This window comes from Astatotilapia calliptera, chromosome 8, assembly GCF_900246225.1.
Source record: "Astatotilapia calliptera chromosome 8, fAstCal1.2, whole genome shotgun sequence".
In the NCBI taxonomy this organism is placed as follows: Eukaryota; Metazoa; Chordata; class Actinopteri; order Cichliformes; family Cichlidae; genus Astatotilapia; species Astatotilapia calliptera.
In genome coordinates this window covers 23,176,093-23,195,083 of record NC_039309.1, presented here as the reverse complement: position 1 = coordinate 23,195,083, position 18,991 = coordinate 23,176,093, and the positions used below count along the sequence as shown (strand labels likewise).

The following is an 18,991-nucleotide window of genomic DNA, read 5'->3' as shown; positions in this document are numbered from 1 at the left end:
TTACGGTAAAACACATACCAAATATTTCCAGCCAAGGTTTGTTTCAATCTTCAGCATGTTTTTCCTGCCATTGTCTTGAAACTGTTTCATCTGTCCCTCTCATTTGATGCTGTTTACTAAAACAAAACAGCAATATTGTAAAGGGAAAAGGGAAAATGAATTTAATGGAGAAAAAAACGAAAAAAACATTATGACCTGAAATCTCGCCATTTCCTGAGAGTCACAGGTCCTTTGAGTATCCTTATGGTTTCTGCTCAAATTCAGTGTCTGAAAAGGGTAAGAACAAAACAAACCTTTTTAATCATAATAAAGACAAAATAAGATTTAGAGACAGACAACAAAGAAATGTGTAAAATATCTTCTTGAATCTGTTTACTTTACTAACCTTGAAAGAGACTCTTGGGTCTTAGCTGTGCCACCACCCTTAAACCTTAAAACAGATGGAGACGATATGCTGGCCTGGCTTGAAATTTCCATATTTGGTGCTGTAAAACAATATCACAAACAATAGATTAATTGTACTTTTTGGACAATGGCCAAAGCATAATAGAAAAAACAGAAAGCCCTTCATGGCTATTGTGCAATGAAATCATAATCCGGTTGTTCAGTCTGACGTCACTAGCCGTGTCTGGGTCTAAACTCCGCTGCAGGTCCATATATCAAACGATCACTGTGGCATTACTGAGAGTTGAAAAACTGTCTAAAGTCTTTCATCTTTAATAAAATGATCAGCGTTCTGCTCTACCAGGTGTAACAATTGAGTTTAACATCCAGGCATCCATGAAAACGGAATTTATGACATTTAACAGAGTTAGAAGTTAGAAGCTAGCGAGCTAACTCCCTGCTATCTAAATACCATATAGCATGTCCTGACTGCGGGGTTTTGGAAACAAATTAAAATGTACAGCTCTGCTATCACTTCCAACATAAATGAAGACAGAAAACTAAACAGCAGTGACGTTTGTAGGGTTACTGAAGTTGGGCTAGCTGGTATATAATGATGTGCTACGTGACCGCTAGCTAACACAGCTATGTTAGCATAATATAAACAAGCTAACTTTTTTTCCACTGGATAAAAGTTAACGTGAGTGTTCTCGGTGGTCAGGAACAAATGTAATCGCATGGCAGGATGCTGTAAAAGGACCAAACTTCAGCCAGGAGAACAACTGAGATAATCCATCCACAATACGAGGTTAGTCATTCATATACTGCTGCATGGGCTGGGCTGTAGTTACATCCTAAGGTTTTAAAAACTGAGCTTAAATAAATGATTAGCGGTAATAAAAGCCGAGGGAGGTCAACAGTGATCACTGACTGTTTTAGGAGCTTTTTGAGATCAAATAGAAGAAAATACATAACATTAAACATGTTAACAACACAAAAGCCATATTAAACGCAGACTACTTTAGACCCGGAAGTAGGATTCGTCGCGTCATCACTGAACAACCGGATACTTACTGGTTTGTTTCTCAGATGTCTCCACTCCTAATGATTGTAGTGCCTCCAGTACAATTTCAAGGATTGAGGCAGACAGGTCCGGCAGCACCTTAGTAATGGAACTCCTTATGCTGTCCCCCATTTCCAAGATGTCTGATAAAAGAATGTGAATAATGGTCAATTTACACCAAGTGGTACCTTTGGTCTTAAAATATGAAGCTGATCTTGCTTGATACTACACTTTTATACAGTGTTTCGTAAGTACCAAACTAACAGCACCATTATTGTGACAGCACACTGTGTTTTAATGGAACCATTTGGTACCCATACTTCATGTAAGATGTTAATGGATAGAAATCAATTAAGTCAATGATGTTCACACACTGCATCTTTTCTTTTTCCTTTCTCACTGAGTGCAGATGATACTGAGAATGGTATTCTGTCACGTGCACCGACACCAGAAAATAAACACTGTCATTCTTAATCAAAATGAGAACTACTTCACCAAACTCAACAGAGTCAGAGCCCCCTGTGACAAGGAAGTGTCCTTTCTTGTACTGTGTTCCCTTGTACATCATTTCTACTGTGACCTTTGTATTGGTTTCAGTAAAGTCAAACATTTGAACTGCTTCTTGAATGGCTTTACTGTACAGCACTGAGTAAAATGGAGAACCATCTTTGACTTTCAAGACAGATTGACACAATGACCCTGCTGCAGGTTAGGCTTGAAACATCTGATGTCTTTCAGAGAGTGTATGGCAGAGGTTTTTGAAATTTTTCAGATTTATGGCACACCTCTTGAAATAACTGTGCTTACTTTCAAAGTGCATTGTCCATAATCTTATCAGTGGGCCAAATTTCAGAATCAGTGCTGGGTAATGGCGTAGAAAATGGTGTTTTGGTCTCAGGTTGCATTCTGGGAACAGAGCTTTTCTTGACTCTAAATATTCTTGAATAAGAATATCAAGATATGCTACCTGAGCCACTGAAATTTTCTGAGCACACACCATGTCTACAATATCTTTCAGCTGCAGAGTTAAGTTCCACACATCATCTGTGGGGTCTGTCACTGTGTCACCAACTATGAGAGGCAGCAGTCGGAGGAAGTTCCAGTTCTGTATAGCCTGTCCTGAGAGTTTAGCTGCTTGAGGACTGACCTCAGATGGCTTTGTAGAAGCATCAGAGGCATGGTAACTAAACTGTTTGATGCGTCGGTTCAGAGTTGAGTAAGTGAACCATGCTTTTTTCTTTATGAAGTATTTCAGATACAGTGCCACATCATAAGCCAAAACTCCCTCAAAGATATCATGACCTAGACATGGTGGCAAGCCTGGCATACAAACGTTGAAGTATTTCAGTGAATTGAACACTGACCTGAACTTCACTCCTTCGACGTCTGGTGTATTGTCAATCTGGAGGCGATCAACAGCAGAGTTGTAGTTCTCTTTGGTACGTTCTGGTCCACACAGATTTGGGTCAGCACCCTGAAATTCAGATTTCGTTATCAGGTAGTACCTGCAGAAGTACTTTGAAGAACTAAAGTTTTCAGTGAAGCCACCAATACAGTGAGAACCCAGATTATCACCAGCAATGCAATACAAAGTTCCTTTGACTCTAGTTTCATCTGATGCAACAATCCCACTGTCCTCCAATTCTTTCAAGTCTGCCAGTAATTCAGAGAACCCATTAGCATGAACAAACTCTTTAAAATCTTTCTCCCTGCACAGTAAGACAATCAGAATCAGAATCAGAATACTTTATTCATCCCGAGGGAAATTAGGGTTACAGCAGGCAGCACGCTAATGGCGCATGCGCACTTACAAAGGAACCTTCTGACCAACTTTACACAAACATCACATTGGGCAGACATGTCAGAAAGGTAGGCTGATAGGAAAAAACAACGAAAATACACTACATTAGGTAAGAGGAGGAGAAAAAAAACTCCACTCAGACTGAGCTCCTAGTGGGAGAACAGTTTGATAACAGAAAAAACACCTCAGCACAAAAGCACATGACTATCAATGCACCATAGAAACACAAGACAAGCAACAGGGGCGGGTAAAGGGTAAGAGAGAGCCGGTGTAGACAGCGCATCCGGTCCTGCAGCATCTGTGCTGGTCCAGTTGACTGCTATCTTCCCCGGTAGGGCACAAGCATCGAAGGCGTTGGAAAGGGAGGGGGGATGAGTGAGTGCTTATCAGTGTAAGTGTGTGTGTGTGCGTGTCCATAGTTTAGCTGAGACAGTGTCCTTCGGCCTATCAGCCTAAGTAAACAGTCCTCCAGCCAATCCAGGTGTCCTTGCATGGGACGGGAAGAATAGCCGTAACACAGTCGTTATCAGGGAGTGATTGTTCGGCTCCACTGCAGCTGGCGCCGTGATGGGAATCCGCAATGTTTATGTTGGTTTTGTTAATTTCCATGCGAGCAGCCCAGGAGAACTTTTCAGGCTGCTCTTTAACACTCCGACACTGGCCTCTCGATCTCCCGTTGGAGAGTCGCGAGCCTCCCCATGATGGTATCAAACTTCTGTTCCATGGTGTTATCGTTCTTTTGATTCTGAGACCTCACAACTGCAGTGATCCGTTCCGCGATGTTTTCCAACTGTCGCTCAAGGGTCTCATTTTGAGCAGGCCTCTCTCTGATGTTTCCCCTCATACGCTCAATGGTGTTGTTTTGAGCCTTCACAGCAGCTGCAAGCGTCTCCAAGGTGTTGACCATATTACGTTCGTTGTGATAGGTTGCGCCTCGTTCCATTTCGATTCCAGCGGGCAGCCTTGGGGGGGTTTGAACAGCCGGTTCCGCTCTCTTATTTCTCCGATAAACCAGGGCTAAGCCAACTCCGATCAGCATGAACCCTGTTATCATGGTTCCGAATAGATAGATATCTTCAGCGTCCTCGATCGACAGTCCCGCCAGGCACATGATCCTCCAGTTCTGCCACCCGTCCATCGTGTATCCGGCTGGGAAAGTCCCTCCAGGGCACTCAGGCTCTCCCGAGCCCAGATTTCTCGTTGAGAAAAGGGTGTCAATAGCATTCAGAGACCATCCATCCATCCATCCATTCGCTTCCGCTTATCCTTTTCAGGGTCGTGGGGGGTGCTGGAGCCTATCCCAGCTGTCATAGGGCGAGAGCATTCAGAGACCAGTTGATCAAATCCATAATTCTCTTTTAGGTTTTAGAGAACGACAGTGTGAGTCTATTCCAGGGAAAGTAATGCACACAAGACAAGACAAGGACATAGAGGCTAAGCAGGGAAGATAAGGGTGAGGAGGAGAGGAGAAAAGTGTGACCGCCTTCGCTGAGAGCTAAAGAAGACAAAAAAAAAAAAGAGACGTGATCTGTGTCTGAGCGTACATGAAGTGGCAAGTTTGCCACTGATGCATATACAGCTAATACCTTGTGTTTTGTCCTTGCAGAGCCTAAAGGGTTAACGACTTCAAAGGCATCCTGGTAGAGTACTAGCTTGAGACATGATGGGTTTTGACCAAAAAAATCATTTTATTTAAAACAGCTTACTATCACTTATGTCACACAGAACATCAGCAGGAGGCTCAGTAGAGGGGTCTTCTGATTTCTGCCACAGATCAGACTCTAGCAGACATCTCAAAGTCTCTCTTAAAGGCACATAATAGGCAAACCTATCTTTTCTGTTTTCATCTCTCCCTAAAAATATTTTCTTTGGTTCCACATAGTTGAAGGCTTTTTTAAAGATCTGAGCTCTGGAGTGCACTGTCCTCAATGGCCCGGTATGACATGCAGAAAAAAGATCATAGCTTTTGACAGACTCGCAGACTTTGTTGATGTCCTCCTCTGATAATGATGTGTCATCTTTTAACAGTGATGCAAGTTTACCCAAACTGTATGTCTGTCCCAACTCATGCATGTTCTGCATTGCCTCCACAATGTTCTCTATGGTTGAAGGAGGCAGTAGAAACTGACCCTGCAATTTTAAGTAGAATAGTGAAACGTTTCTCAGAAAAAGATCACAGAATTGAGGGGGCATTTCCATGTTATCTTCATCTGTAATAGACTGTGCAGCAGGCTCGGAAATCAAGGGTACAAAGTCATCTGATGTGGTTGGAACAGATGATGATTGACATGCAGACTCTCTATATAAATCACCAATGCTGCTGTCTGAAAACTCTGTGTTTACGTGACATGTGAGCAGTAAAAGATGATTTAACTCTAAAGGTATTTGTGCATCCTCTTACTGGACAAGTGACCACGTGTCCTTCCACAATATGGCTCTTCAGATGCGCTATTAACTCTTTAGAGTTCTGACACTGACGTTCACACATCGCCATTGCACATGTAAACGAAGAAACCACCGCCACACCAGTGACATGGGTGGGGGCAGAGTGTCTTCGGTAAAAATGAGCCTTAAACGCGCCATACCTGGTGTATGTCTGCTTGCAGCCTGCTTCAATACACCGAAAGAAACAACGTGGCTCATTCCGATGCAGTTTACAATGAAGCACGTAGCCCCTTGATGACTGAACTACCTTACCACAGAAATTACACGTTAACATAACTCCAAGTACTTTGGTAATTCCTCCCTAGCGAATTAAGCACGCCAAATACAGAAACTAATCCAGAGCAATGCTTCCCTCGCGACAGTAATGCTAACTCAACTCACAAATGCTAACTAAATTCACAACCTCACACATAAAAAACGAACTGCTAAAATTATCTATAAATGCTGGGCTGGTGGATTTTTATAACAGAGATAACTTGAAGTTGCATGTACTCACCTCACCTCGAACTAATTGTAAGCTGCCAGGATGTCTACAAATTCCGAAGATGCTGTGGTCCAAGCAGCAATAAATGGCGCTAATATACGAGTTCAAAACTGTGTCAGTTAGCGAAGCCAACTTGAGTGTCCTGCATGAAAAAAAGAGCGGTTGGCACACAGCTCAGCAGCGCGCCACGCTATTGGTCATTTTCAGGTGACGTCATCCCGCAATGTAACGTCGCTCTTTGTTTCTTTAGGAGGTTCGAATTTGATCAGAAGTCACGTCTGCAGACCGCTGCAGCCATGTCTTGCCTTGCTCCCCCTTTTTTTGGTGAAATGGTTCGCTCATACTGCACAATGTTGCTACCAGATTTTTTTTTCTCTGCAATTCGAACGTAAAACATCTGTACACAGTTTACCAGCAGTTTAGCTACCAATCAACAGCGATCACACAAATTCAAAATTTAAGGCCGACCCACTTAAGGTGGTCTGATAATATGGCGTGAAACACAACAACATAAAGTTGTTTTAAAATAATAATTAAAAAAGATTATTGAAATCAATTTTATTCACAATCATAAACTTTATTTTTAACATCTTCTTTTGCTGTTGATTTTTTTTTATCAGAAGGTTAACAATGATATACTGCAGGCCTAACTTTTAATCTGTATATCAGTATCTGAATTTAAAAAAAAATAAAAATACTATCAGTTTTATTGTCTTTCACTGCTGATATTTGCTTCTTTTTTTTTTTTTTTTGTTAATGGTATGTACTGGTTGTATTATTACGGTGGACCCTATTTTTTAACATCTTGTTTCTGTAAAAATGAATGTTTTTGTTTGCTTAAAAATCTACAGCTTTATACTGTGAATTCCAATGTGCACAACCCCAAAAGATGTAGTTTTACTCAAATAATACCGTAAAATCTAAGTTTTTCAGACATTTTCAACATTACAATATGTAATTATAAAATGTATGCATATTTATTTGTTTTCACAGAAAATATTTATAATTTCAACATTTTATTACAGTAAAAAACAAAGTTTTATCCAGTCTCACAATTAACGGTTATTCAATCTATTTAATACAGTAAAAGGAAGTTTTTGGTTTTACGCTCCATTACCGTTGGAATTTGACAGTGTTTTGCTGTATATTTTACTGACTTTTTTTTACAGTGTATTAAAGAATGATAAGGAGCATTTCCTGGAATAAAAAGACCAAACAGTGAGCTGGGGTTAGGGCTGTTCAGATGGCTTAGTCCTGAGTTAACTGTGCAAAAAACACAACAAATTCAAAATAGTTTTTCTCTTAGATTTTAGGAGCCGACACACCCACTGTCACAGTGAAATCGTCTGTTACAAGTTCAAGCTCAAGTTCAAATTTTATTCGCCACATGCAGTGGCAGGTTGCCCTGCAGTGGAATGAACTCGCCCCCTGACCTTATACACACACAACACACACACAACACAGACATCACATGGGGATACAGTCAGAGAACGGTTGCATTACAGAAAAAACACTGAAATGTACACTACAATGGGAAAGTACAAGAGGAAAAAAAGAAACTTAGAAACAGCATGAGAACAGGAAACAAAAAAACTCCTCTGCACATAAATGTCCACAGTACAACATTATAGAGCACGTGACCAGCAACAGGGTTGGGTAGGGGGTGAGGAGTAATCCCAGGCAACACAGCAGCCATCCTGCCACTGCGCCGACTCTCCAGCGCGGGCCCAGACCCGCCTCGTGTTCCCAGGAGGCAACAAGCATCGAAGGCATTGGAAGGGGACGGGGGATGTATGAGTGCTTATCAGTGTATGTGTGTGAGTGTCCAGAGTTCAGCTGAGACAGTGTCCTTCGCCCTGCAAGGCTAAGTAGTCTAACTGTCATGAATCGCTGTGCGGCAGGCAGGAGTTGGACCCAAAATGCAGGACTCACAGACTCGGGGAGGTGAACTCAAAACACAGCTTTATTTGCTGGTAGAACAAACATACAAACTAGACTAAACTGGGAAACCATAAACTAAGAACTCACAGGGAGACACAGGGAGATCCACACACAGCATGAGGGACGACGTCACGCCGAACAGAGGGAGACTCAGACAGAAATACACAGAGGGTAAACGAGGAAAGTGGGCACACACGGGGAACACAGGTGACACTGATAATCATAACGAGACAGGGCGGGGTGAACTGAACATGACATGTACAGGCACAGAGGTTCAGACAGGAGGAGAGAGAGCACGGGGAAAACACAGACATAACGGGCTGGGGAAACATGAAACAACCACAAAGGGAGACGAGGGCTCATAAATACATAGAGGGCACACAGGGGGGAGAGAGCACGGGGAGAACTTGGACATAATGGGCAGGGGAAAGATGGAATAAAACATAAGGAGAGACGAGGGCTCACAGATACACAGAGGGGCACACAGGGGGTAAAAGCCATGAAGGGAAAACATTTAGGGAACAACACAACAGGGCAACTCAGAAAACATGGCCTAAATAAGGAACAAAATACAAACATACAAGAAAACTAAGAACACTGGGCCAACATGGCCCAGGACCATGACACTAACAGTCTTCCAGCCAACCCAGGTGGCCTTGCATGGAGTGGGAGGAACAGTCTAAAAACAGTCGTTATCAGGGTGTTGTTGTTCGGCGCCAGCCTTGAGCCCACAGCTGGGGCCGAAGGGATAGCCGCATTATGATAGTGGTTTTTCTTTAGTGCGAACAGCTCATGAGAATTTCAAAGCTGTTCTAACAGTCCAACACTGGTCTCTCAATCTCCCGTTGGTGAGCCGTGAGCTTCTCCATGATGTTATCAAACTTGCGCTCAGAGATGTTATTCTGAGTATTCACGGCAGCCGTAAGCTTCTCCAAGATCTTATCCATGCTGCACTCAATGTGCCCTTTCTGAGAAGTCACACCTTGTCCCATCGTTTGAATCCCAGCGGGCAGCCTTGTGGGGTTTTGAACAGCCGATTCCGCTTTCTTAATTCTCCGATAAGCCAGGGCCAAGCCAGCTCCAATCAGCAAGAACCCTGTTATCATGGTTCCGAACAGGTAGATATCTTCAGCGTCCTCAATCAACAGTCCGCCAGGCACACGACCCTCCATTTCTGCCACCCGTCCATCGTGTATCCGGCAGGGAAAGTACCACCCGGACACTCAGGCTCACCCGAGCCCAGACTTCTCGTTGAGAAAAGGGTGTCAATAGCATTGACCCGTTGATCAAATCCATAATTCTCTTTTAGGTTTTAGAGAACAGACTGTGAGAGAGTGTTCCAGGGAAAAGTAACACAAAAAAACACGAGACTAGACAAGAACACAAGAGGCTAAGCAGGGAAGCTAAGGGAGAGGAGGAGAGGAGAAAAATGCGACCGCCTTCGCCGAGAGCCAAACGAGAAATCAGAGCAGGACAAAGTTTTCCTTAAAGTTTCAAATTCAAATTCAAATTTTATTTGTCACGTACACAGTCATACACAGTACGATATGTAGTGAAATGCTTGGACAACTGCTCGTGACCTAAAGAAAACAAAAAAGGAAAGGCTATGAATAAGATAGGAAATAAATATGAAAAATTAAAAAGGGTAAATTTAACTAGGAAGGAATAAAATATAAATTAAGGTTAAAAATGAAATAACTGTACAACACAAATTAGAATGAAGGGTAAAAAGTGAGAACATGCTTGTTAAAGTCAGAGCCGGCCTGTGCAGCAGGGTCAGGCTGGATGTTACCACACAGTCTCCAAACATCAGTGACCTGCTCCTTCATGACTTAAATCACTGCTGTATTACTTTTGAACTTCAGGCTTTCATTCCCTCATTTTAAATAATATTAATTACTGTGTTCAGAAATAGATTGTTCCTTTGACATTTTTATAGAAAGTGTAAAGAAACTGATCATATTCAAAACATGAGCAAGTTAGTGGCTCATGTTCGAGTGAAAGTTTCCACAGTATGTGCTGATGTGGTTTCTCCGCTCCACCTTCTCCACCTGTAACATCCTCCCTGAGCCTGGATAAGTCCAGCTGCTCTGAGCATGTTTTACATCCCATGAATTCAGTGGATACATGGGATGTAATGTTGTTAAGCACACGCACACACACACACACACACACCTCTGGGTCAGCCAGTCTGTTCTATTCTCTTATTAGCTTGTCTCACGAATGTCCCAATTTATAAAACACGAACAGTGTAATTGGACAGCAGGGACGTGCTTCTTTCTTTCACGCTTCACTTTCATTTTATTTTCCTTCATGTATTCAGACAGTGTTGAATAAGAACATGCACCACCTTCTTCTTCTTCTGGTCAATGTCTTGCATGTGTAAGGTCATCAAACAGTAAATTGTTTTTTGCAGTTTTTAAGTTGTTTTTGAGACAGGACTATGATCAGACCACCCTGAACTTTTATTTGTTGTTCTGGTGGACGTGCTGGTGTATTCTGGATCATTTTCCTGATCAAGCTAAGTGTGCCTGAGCCTCAGCACGTGGACTTTCTGGATTTTAGAAGAAATTAAAATGAGTTTGATGATCTGAAACTTGCAAATATGCAAACACAGCTTCTTTCACTATTTAACAATGAGACAATATAAACCGATCAGGTTAAAATGTAATTATTTATGCAGCTTTGTGAAATCTGCATGGACATCTTCACCTCTCTGCTCTCCGTCTTGGCTGAAGACTTGTAAAATCCAGTGATTTCTATTTAAATCAAAATTTACTGTAATTACAAAAAACATTTACATATTATTTATTAATCATCAGGGTTTTTTTTATAAACCTACAGTGACAAGAATTTGTTAACATAAAACATTCATTGAACATAAAACAATATTTTTGGAAAATTGTATAGTTATTAAAAGTAAAAATATATAAATACTCTGCAGAAAAATGTTCCTCACGAGTGTTAAATGGATTCATTTTACTGCTGCATATCTTAAAGACCGAGCTCATTTTAAATACTTTATATTCTGCTTGATGTCCACCATCTGCGTGTTTCTAACAAACAAAGCAAAAAAAAGAAAGCTAAAGAGTTGTTCATGAGTGTGACTGATGGTTAACTGTCAATATTTACAGGTGGGATTAAAATATTGATTTTAAATTAAGCTTTAGTGTTGGCAAAAACAGCTGGTTACAATGATATTCCAGCAAATTTGGGAATCTCTGCACCTGATCCCACCTGGTCACCTGTTTGATTAGATCAGACGTGGTCAGAGCTGCCGTCTCCTCCATTGTCTCTACATCACACATGTTGGTCAAAGTTAACCAAAGGAAACTGATCTGTTATGATGACAAATCACTGAAGTTAATTTACTTGCCAACACGAGCTGTGTTTTCACACAAAGCACAGATCATGTGAGCTGCTGGCCTCTCAGCTCGCCCAGCTGAAGCCTGTATAACAGAGAGAGCTACAGTTTCTTATGAGCATGAAACAAGTTCCAGCGACAATAGCTGACTGTGACCACAAGATGGCAGTAATATAAAGGATGGTGGCAAACGTGAGGAACCTTATGACAGTGCCGTCAGAGAGAAGGGGGGACATCATCACTTTTTAGATTTGACAAGGCATGCACTGTTTTTATCATTTGTAGTTGCAGTGCTTGCAGTTTGTTTTCACCACCCTGTGGAAGGTGTATTCCACAGCTGCCTTCAATTTTTAGTGATGGTATTATTATGTATCTGTAATGGTTAATACATCACTGTGGGGAAGCTCAAAATGTAATTTTAATGCTCTCCATAAATTTAAGTTCCAGCCCAAATCTGGGTATAAAACAATGATATGTTATTTTCCTAATATATATATATATTAGGGGTGCAACGATATTCGTATCGATATTGAACCGTTCGATACAGTGCTTTCGGTTCGGTACGCATATGTATCGAGCAATACAATTTTTTTCAAATTTTTTTTTTTTCAATTTTTTTTTTTTTGGTTTTTTTTTGTTTTTGTGTCCCGTTTGGATCTATAGCCATCAGAATTGTTGTCTTGAGGCCAAGAAAGATGCCAAGAGGATTTATTTTAAGTGGATCATCATATTGGTCCATTTGATTGACCTTTATTATAATTATGAATTTATTTTATTTTCAGTTGCAAACGGGACAGACATGACTGTGGGATAGGACAGGGAGAAAGAATGAAAGAAAGAGGGGGAGAGAAAGAAAGAAAACCAAAGGGGAGAAAAAAAAAAGAACAATACAAAATTTGTAATTTATTTTATCAACTTTCCTTCTGACGATGCTGTCTGTGTTGAGCGCTCAGTGAATCTGCATTTGACTACTCCGCCTAGGCTCGAGAGTGCAGCCTAGGCGGAGTAGTCGAACGCAGATTCACTGAGCACTCAACACAGACAGGATGGTCAGAAGGAAGAGCGCAGGGCAAGCTAGCGAGACAGAAGTGGACCTCCCCACCCTCATTCAGATCTGGCGTTTGGAATTATTTTGGTTTTCATGTGACGTATGACCCTGAAGGTAAGCGAGTCATGGACTAAAGTAAAACAGTATGTTGGATGTGCCATGCAATGCTCAATTACATGGGTGGGAGCTAGTGTGTTAGCGCAGTTAGCTCGTTAACGTGTTGGCCGTCTAGCCCCTCTGTATAGGGTAGCTCGTTAACGGAGATTTGCCGTGTTGTGGCGTTAAGGTCATTTCAACGAGATTAACCTGAAAGCACTAGTGGGAACACAACGAATATGACTGCACATTTACACCGACATCATCCTAGTGCAAAGACAAAAACAACAAGCATGCATGCTACAAACTTTAGCCGAGTCATTTAGACAGCTGTTGGCACAGGATTCTCCTTATGGAGACTTGATATGTTTAATATGCTGCTGAGAATATAGCCCAGAAGAAGCGGATAGTATAGCTTTTATTTTGGAAAGAGACATTTCTCTGTAATAAACTCTCTTTTCCAAAGATGAGTGATTCCTCAATCAGATACAGGGCTCACAATATCGCTAGCCCGACGTCCCGGGGCTATCTCTCCCCTGCCTGTCGGGCTATTGTAGGAAGGAAAAATATATGTCAATGCTTTTGCATTCTTTCAGAAATGTAGCTGGGTAATTATGTCATTGGGTGAGCCACTGTCAATATGTGACATATTGAAATCGCGTTTGAATTTGCGCTTGTTTTTTTGCTTTCACTTTGCAATCGCGCGAACTGTGTATAGAGAGCGACAGCACTGATCTGTGAGTGATGATAATTTGTGCACCAATTCCTCTGACATCGTCTTATTAATCGTTAGCTTACTATGCAAACATGACAAGTGAAATCTCCCGCAGCTTAAACATGTGAGAGGTTGATCGCGCAGAGAATCGCTGAGCTTATGTGAGTGCGTGTGTAAAAGCGGCAGGATATATATTTCACTACGATGACCTGGATGATTGAGAACCTTCACAGACAGATATATATTTTAGTTCTGCTGAGCCAAATAAGACAGGTCAGGGTGAAGAAGTGACAGCCAAAGAAAAGCTTACCACAAAACGGAGAAGTTATGACAAATCAGACTATAAGGCAAAAAGAAAGTGCAGCTTTATGGTTTCATGGACAAAAGAATTTCTGTGGCTGCAATATGACGAGCTAAAAAACAACACGCACAAGGGTTAGGGTTAAATTTAAAAACTGTACTTTTGTGTTAAAATATATATTTATAATTTTAATAAATGATAAATTAAAAAGGCATGAACATTTTTTTTTTGTATCGAAAAAATATCGAACCGTGACACCAAAGTATCGAACCGAACCGAACCGTGAATTTTGTGTATCGTTGCACCCCTAATATATATATATATAGTGGGGCCAAAAATAGAATTCTAAAGAACTTTTTAAAAACAACAGTGGACAAAATACTGTACAAATCACCAAAAGAACACAAGACAAAGCAACACAAACAATAATAAATACAAGGTAAGATCGTCAAAGGAGCTTGCAAAGAAAAGCGTCTGGACTTCTTTAAGTTGCTTGAAGACGTTTCACCTCTCATCCGAGAAGCTTCTTCAGTTCTAAGGTCAAATGGTGGAGAGTCCCAGATATACAGTGGGGCAAAAAAGTATTTACTCAGCCACCGATTGTGCAAGTTCCCCACCTAAAATGATGACAGAGGTCAGTAATTTGCACCAGAGGTACACTTCAACTGTGAGAGACAGAATGTGAAAAAAAAAATCCATGAATTCACATGGTAGGATTTGTAAAGAATTGATTCGTAAATCAGGGTGGAAAATAAGTATTTGGTCAATAACAAAAATACAACTCAATACTTTGTAACATAACCTTTGTTGGCAATAACAGAGGTCAAACGTTTACTATAGGTCTTTACCAGGTTTGCACACACAGTAGCTGGTATTTTGGCCCATTCCTCCATGCAGATCTTCTCGAGAGCAGTGATGTTTTGGGGCTGTCGCCGAGCAACACGGACTTTCAACTCCCGCCACAGATTTTCTATGGGGTTGAGGTCTGGAGACTGGCTAGGCCACTCCAGGACTTTCAAATGCTTCTTACGGAGCCACTCCTTTGTTGCCCGGGCGGTGTGTTTTGGATCATTGTCATGTTGGAAGACCCAGCCTCGTCTCATCTTCAAAGTTCTCACTGATGGAAGGAGGTTTTGGCTCAAAATCTCACGATACATGGCCCCATTCATTCTGTCCTTAACACGGATCAGTCGTCCTGTCCCCTTGGCAGAAAAACAGCCCCATAGCATGATGTTTCCACCCCCATGCTTCACAGTAGGTATGGTGTTCTTGGGATGCAACTCAGTATTCTTCTTCCTCCAAACACGACGAGTTGAGTTTATACCAAAATGTTCTACTTTGGTTTCATCTGACCACATGACATTCTCCCAATCCTCTGCTGTATCATCCATGTGCTCTCTGGCAAACTTCAGACGGGCCTGGACATGCACTGGCTTCAGCAGCGGAACACGTCTGGCACTGCGGGATTTGATTCCCTGCCGTTGTAGTGTGTTACTGATGGTGACCTTTGTTACTTTGGTCCCAGCTCTCTGCAGGTCATTCACCAGGTCCCCCCGTGTGGTTCTGGGATCTTTGCTCACCGTTCTCATGATCATTTTGACCCCACGGGATGAGATCTTGCGTGGAGCCCCAGATCGAGGGAGATTATCAGTGGTCTTGTATGTCTTCCATTTTCTGATGATTGCTCCCACAGTTGATTTTTTCACACCAAGCTGCTTGCCTATTGTAGATTCACTCTTCCCAGTCTGGTGCAGGTCTACAATACTTTTCCTGGTGTCCTTCGAAAGCTCTTTGGTCTTGGCCATGGCGGAGTTTGGAGTCTGACTGTTTGAGGCTGTGGACAGGTGTCTTTTATACAGATGATGAGTTCAAACAGGTGCCATTCATACAGGTAACGAGTGGGGGACAGAAAAGCTTCTTACAGAAGACGTTACAGGTCTGTGAGAGCCAGAGATTTTCCTTGTTTGAGGTGACCAAATACTTATTTTCCACCCTGATTTACGAATAAATTCTTTACAAATCCTACCATGTGGATTCATGGATTTTTTTTTTCACATTCTGTCTCTCACAGTTGAAGTGTACCTCTGGTGCAAATTACTGACCTCTGTCATCATTTTAAGTGGGGGAACTTGCACAATCGGTGGCTGACTAAATACTTTTTTGCCCCACTGTATATATATATATATATATATATATATATATATATATATATATATATATATATATATATATGTGTGTGTTTGTGTGTGTGTGTGTGTGTGTGTTAGGGGTGCAACGATACACAAAATTCACAGTTTTAGATATATACATATTTATTTATATAATTGTAATGATAAATCGTAAAAAATACTGTGACTGAAAAGCTAAACTGCTAAAGCTCAACTTGAAATCTTTTTCATCTACCTTGTATCGATTGGTTATAACACTTGTAATTACTCAAGGCAAGAATATATTTATATTAGGGCTGGAGCCGAACCTGAATATGGTATTCGGATAGGCACGAATAGTGTTTTTTACGAATGCTTATTTTGAACAAATACTTTAAAAAATATTTGTATTCGAGAACAAGAAAAACTTTTTATCAAAAAGCTGAGTTTCCTTATGACCGGATGAGTGAGTAACACAGACTGCTCCAAACAGCAACAGAGAGGCTTGGCTGAGCAATAAAAGGCTGAACTGCATCACTATTTTTTGTACCTTAACTGGGTACAGGCAGTTTATAACTTTTGCAAAGATCGGGAGATTAATCAATTACACTGCATTATTGACATCTGCAGTCGGGTGCTCTCATAATCGCTCTGTTTACGTAGCTCTGTTAGCTCGGTAATTAAGACCAGCGGTCCCCAACCCCCGGGCCATGGACCGGTAGTGGTCCGTGAGTCGTTTCAGGGTTTTTATTGGTATTCTGCCCCTTTGTTGTTGCTTCATTGGGTTTCTTTGGCTGGTGCATTTCTCATTTTTCCCACTAGAGGGCATTATTATCCCCTGAGTTTTGTGGCTTCTTCTTTAGTTATTTTGCCCCCTTTCGTGATGTGTTGTAAGCAGCAGGAAAAGTTCACACAGGCAGTGTGAGAAAATGCCTGGAGGAGAAAACAAGCTGCACAACTTTAAGCCCAGTTTACATCATTGGGGAGTTTGTTGAGCCATAATCTACGGTGGCCCTGAGAGGCCAAACGGACTGCAACTTCAGAAAACACTTGCAAAAAGAAAAATGCTGCAAAAAGAAAAACACTTGCAAAAAGAAAAACGCTGCAAAAAGAAAAACGCTGCAAAAGCACACACAACACAACGGAAATAGGAAAAAAGACAACGGAAATGTTTCTGGGGAGACAATAACCGGACAGACCAGTTGCACGACCCAAAACATGCTAACAAGTGCACTGGGACTGGGAGACACTTCAAAGAAGTGGAGCGGCCAAAGAGTAAACTTTCAAAAGTAAGTTCTGAATATTATGTCACTTATTTATGTGCAAATGTTTAATAATGAGGAACATTAAAACATTGCTGTTGGCCAAATGCCGGCAAAGTTATGTGACATTAGCGATGTTTGTACTTTCTTTGTTTTAAAGCCTTTACTTTATACGCCGTTGGATAGTCGACCATAATCTTACAGAGAATCTGATGATTTCATGGATAATTAAAGTCAGTCATATATCCACAAACACAACAGGCTGAAAGTCAGTGATGCTGCTCGGTTTGCAGTCCTGAATATCACAGCACAAGCAGGATTCACTGCACTGTTAATGTTAGCTATGTTATATTGCTGCCTCTGTTCGGTGGTGTCGAGCCAAACGCACTTTAACGTGTGTTTGAACGAGCTGACGGTTCACTCGTTAAGCTGAAAGAAAGATGCTTTAATCACAGCAGTCACACATGTGTCCACTGCACCATCTGGGACTCTTCTTGTTTACACTCGTAATAACACAAACACTAAATCCTCCTGTTTGTAGCAGTGTGTACACCTGAGACTGTCACCTGTCTGTCTGTCCTGCACTCTCTCTCTGTTTCTTTCTCTCTGATTGTGGAATAAAAGTATGAACATGTGTTTATAAGTTACACTTGTGTTAGAATCCTGCAGCTTATCACACATTTGATTTCCATGTGTGACGACTGCAAGTGTCCAGAGTGAGGACAGACTGAGGGACCCACTGCTGCACATCATCTGTGAGGCTTTGCAGCCCTGATGATCCACCAGGACAAACTCAGCAGTGTGTGAGGAAGAGGAGGAGGAAGGAAGAGCCAGCAGCAGCTGACAGATGGAGAGAATAGACAGACTGTTCCCTGTTTGTGAAGGACTGCTAGGAAAGTTTAACATAACTGTCTGTGCTGAATCAGTCTTATTAGGTAATGTTCAAATAATTTGATCATCCCAGTGTTTTCAGTGTGGGAGAAAGTACTCAGAGTACTCAGGGCCTTCAAGTTACACACTATGAAAGGCAGCAACAAGTTTAATGTTCAGAAACCTAAAGTCTGTATCAGCAGCAGAATGGAGCTAAAATAAATGTTGGTTTCAGTTCTATGAAGCTTTGAGTATTTTGGATCAGTAGCTGCTGTGTTTGTTGCATCATATTGCTGTAATTGTTTATATGCTTTATATATTCTGAGCTAAGTTGATCTATAGTGTTACATCATATTCTATAAGGATGTTATGTGTTTGTAGACTTTCTGCCCAGTTTGACCCATTTAGCAGAAGTCAGCCTGTTTAAGGCTCTGATGTCTATTCTGTGTGACTTACAGCAGTTATGACATGGTCTGATTTTCTCACCCAATAAAGGAATATTTCATATATCAGTCTACTCTTCATTCTATCAGAAACAGTAATCACAGCTCGTACATTTTCTTTTTACACATATATGTAAGCATTGAGCCAAATTTAGTAATGACAACATAATGAAGGAACAACATTTGTCTCTTATATATGATACACCTATATGTGCACTGTCAAAGATACTTGAGTGTCTTTGAGTGAAGATTTAAGGTGATAGGACATATAAATAGCTGCAACTTGAATCTTTACTGAAGCTCAGTGTTTGGCACAGAGTTCATGAGGCTGCGTACTTTAAAGCTGCAGACCCTGAATTGGGATACAGCCTATCCAATTCAGGGGCTGTGTCCCAATTTAGGGTCTGCACGCTTGAAGTACGCGCACTACGCATACTACGTACGGTGCGTACTATAAGTACAAGAAGTGCGGAAGTGAGAGGCTTGTGAAATGGGACGGTATACGCTTCGTCGCGCTGTTCAGGTTGCCTAGCAACCATGATACTAACCGCTGGAAACGTGTCATACAACTTTGTTTGACAGAAATAAAGGAGAAAAATGTTTTGTTGGTCATTCATTTTTGTCATG

General features: G+C 41.3%; 1 protein-coding gene and 1 long non-coding RNA gene across 15 annotated transcripts in view; one reads left to right on the top strand and one right to left on the bottom strand.

Annotated features, from left to right (window-relative positions):
- The window catches only part of rbfox3a (RNA binding fox-1 homolog 3a), a 589,353-nt gene that overhangs the window by 419,667 nt on the left and 150,695 nt on the right, over positions 1 to 18,991 (top strand). The gene's annotated exons all lie outside the window — the stretch shown is intronic.
- On the bottom strand, positions 156 to 6,733 carry LOC113027735 (uncharacterized). Of its 2 annotated transcripts, XR_003273123.1 has the most exons (5): positions 6,190 to 6,733; positions 2,812 to 2,921; positions 1,459 to 1,590; positions 386 to 485; positions 156 to 267 (listed from the first exon to the last, which is right to left on the bottom strand). It is a non-coding gene; the product is annotated as an uncharacterized LOC113027735 (long non-coding RNA). The 2 variants fall into 2 exon arrangements; XR_003273122.1 differs by lacking the exon at positions 2,812 to 2,921.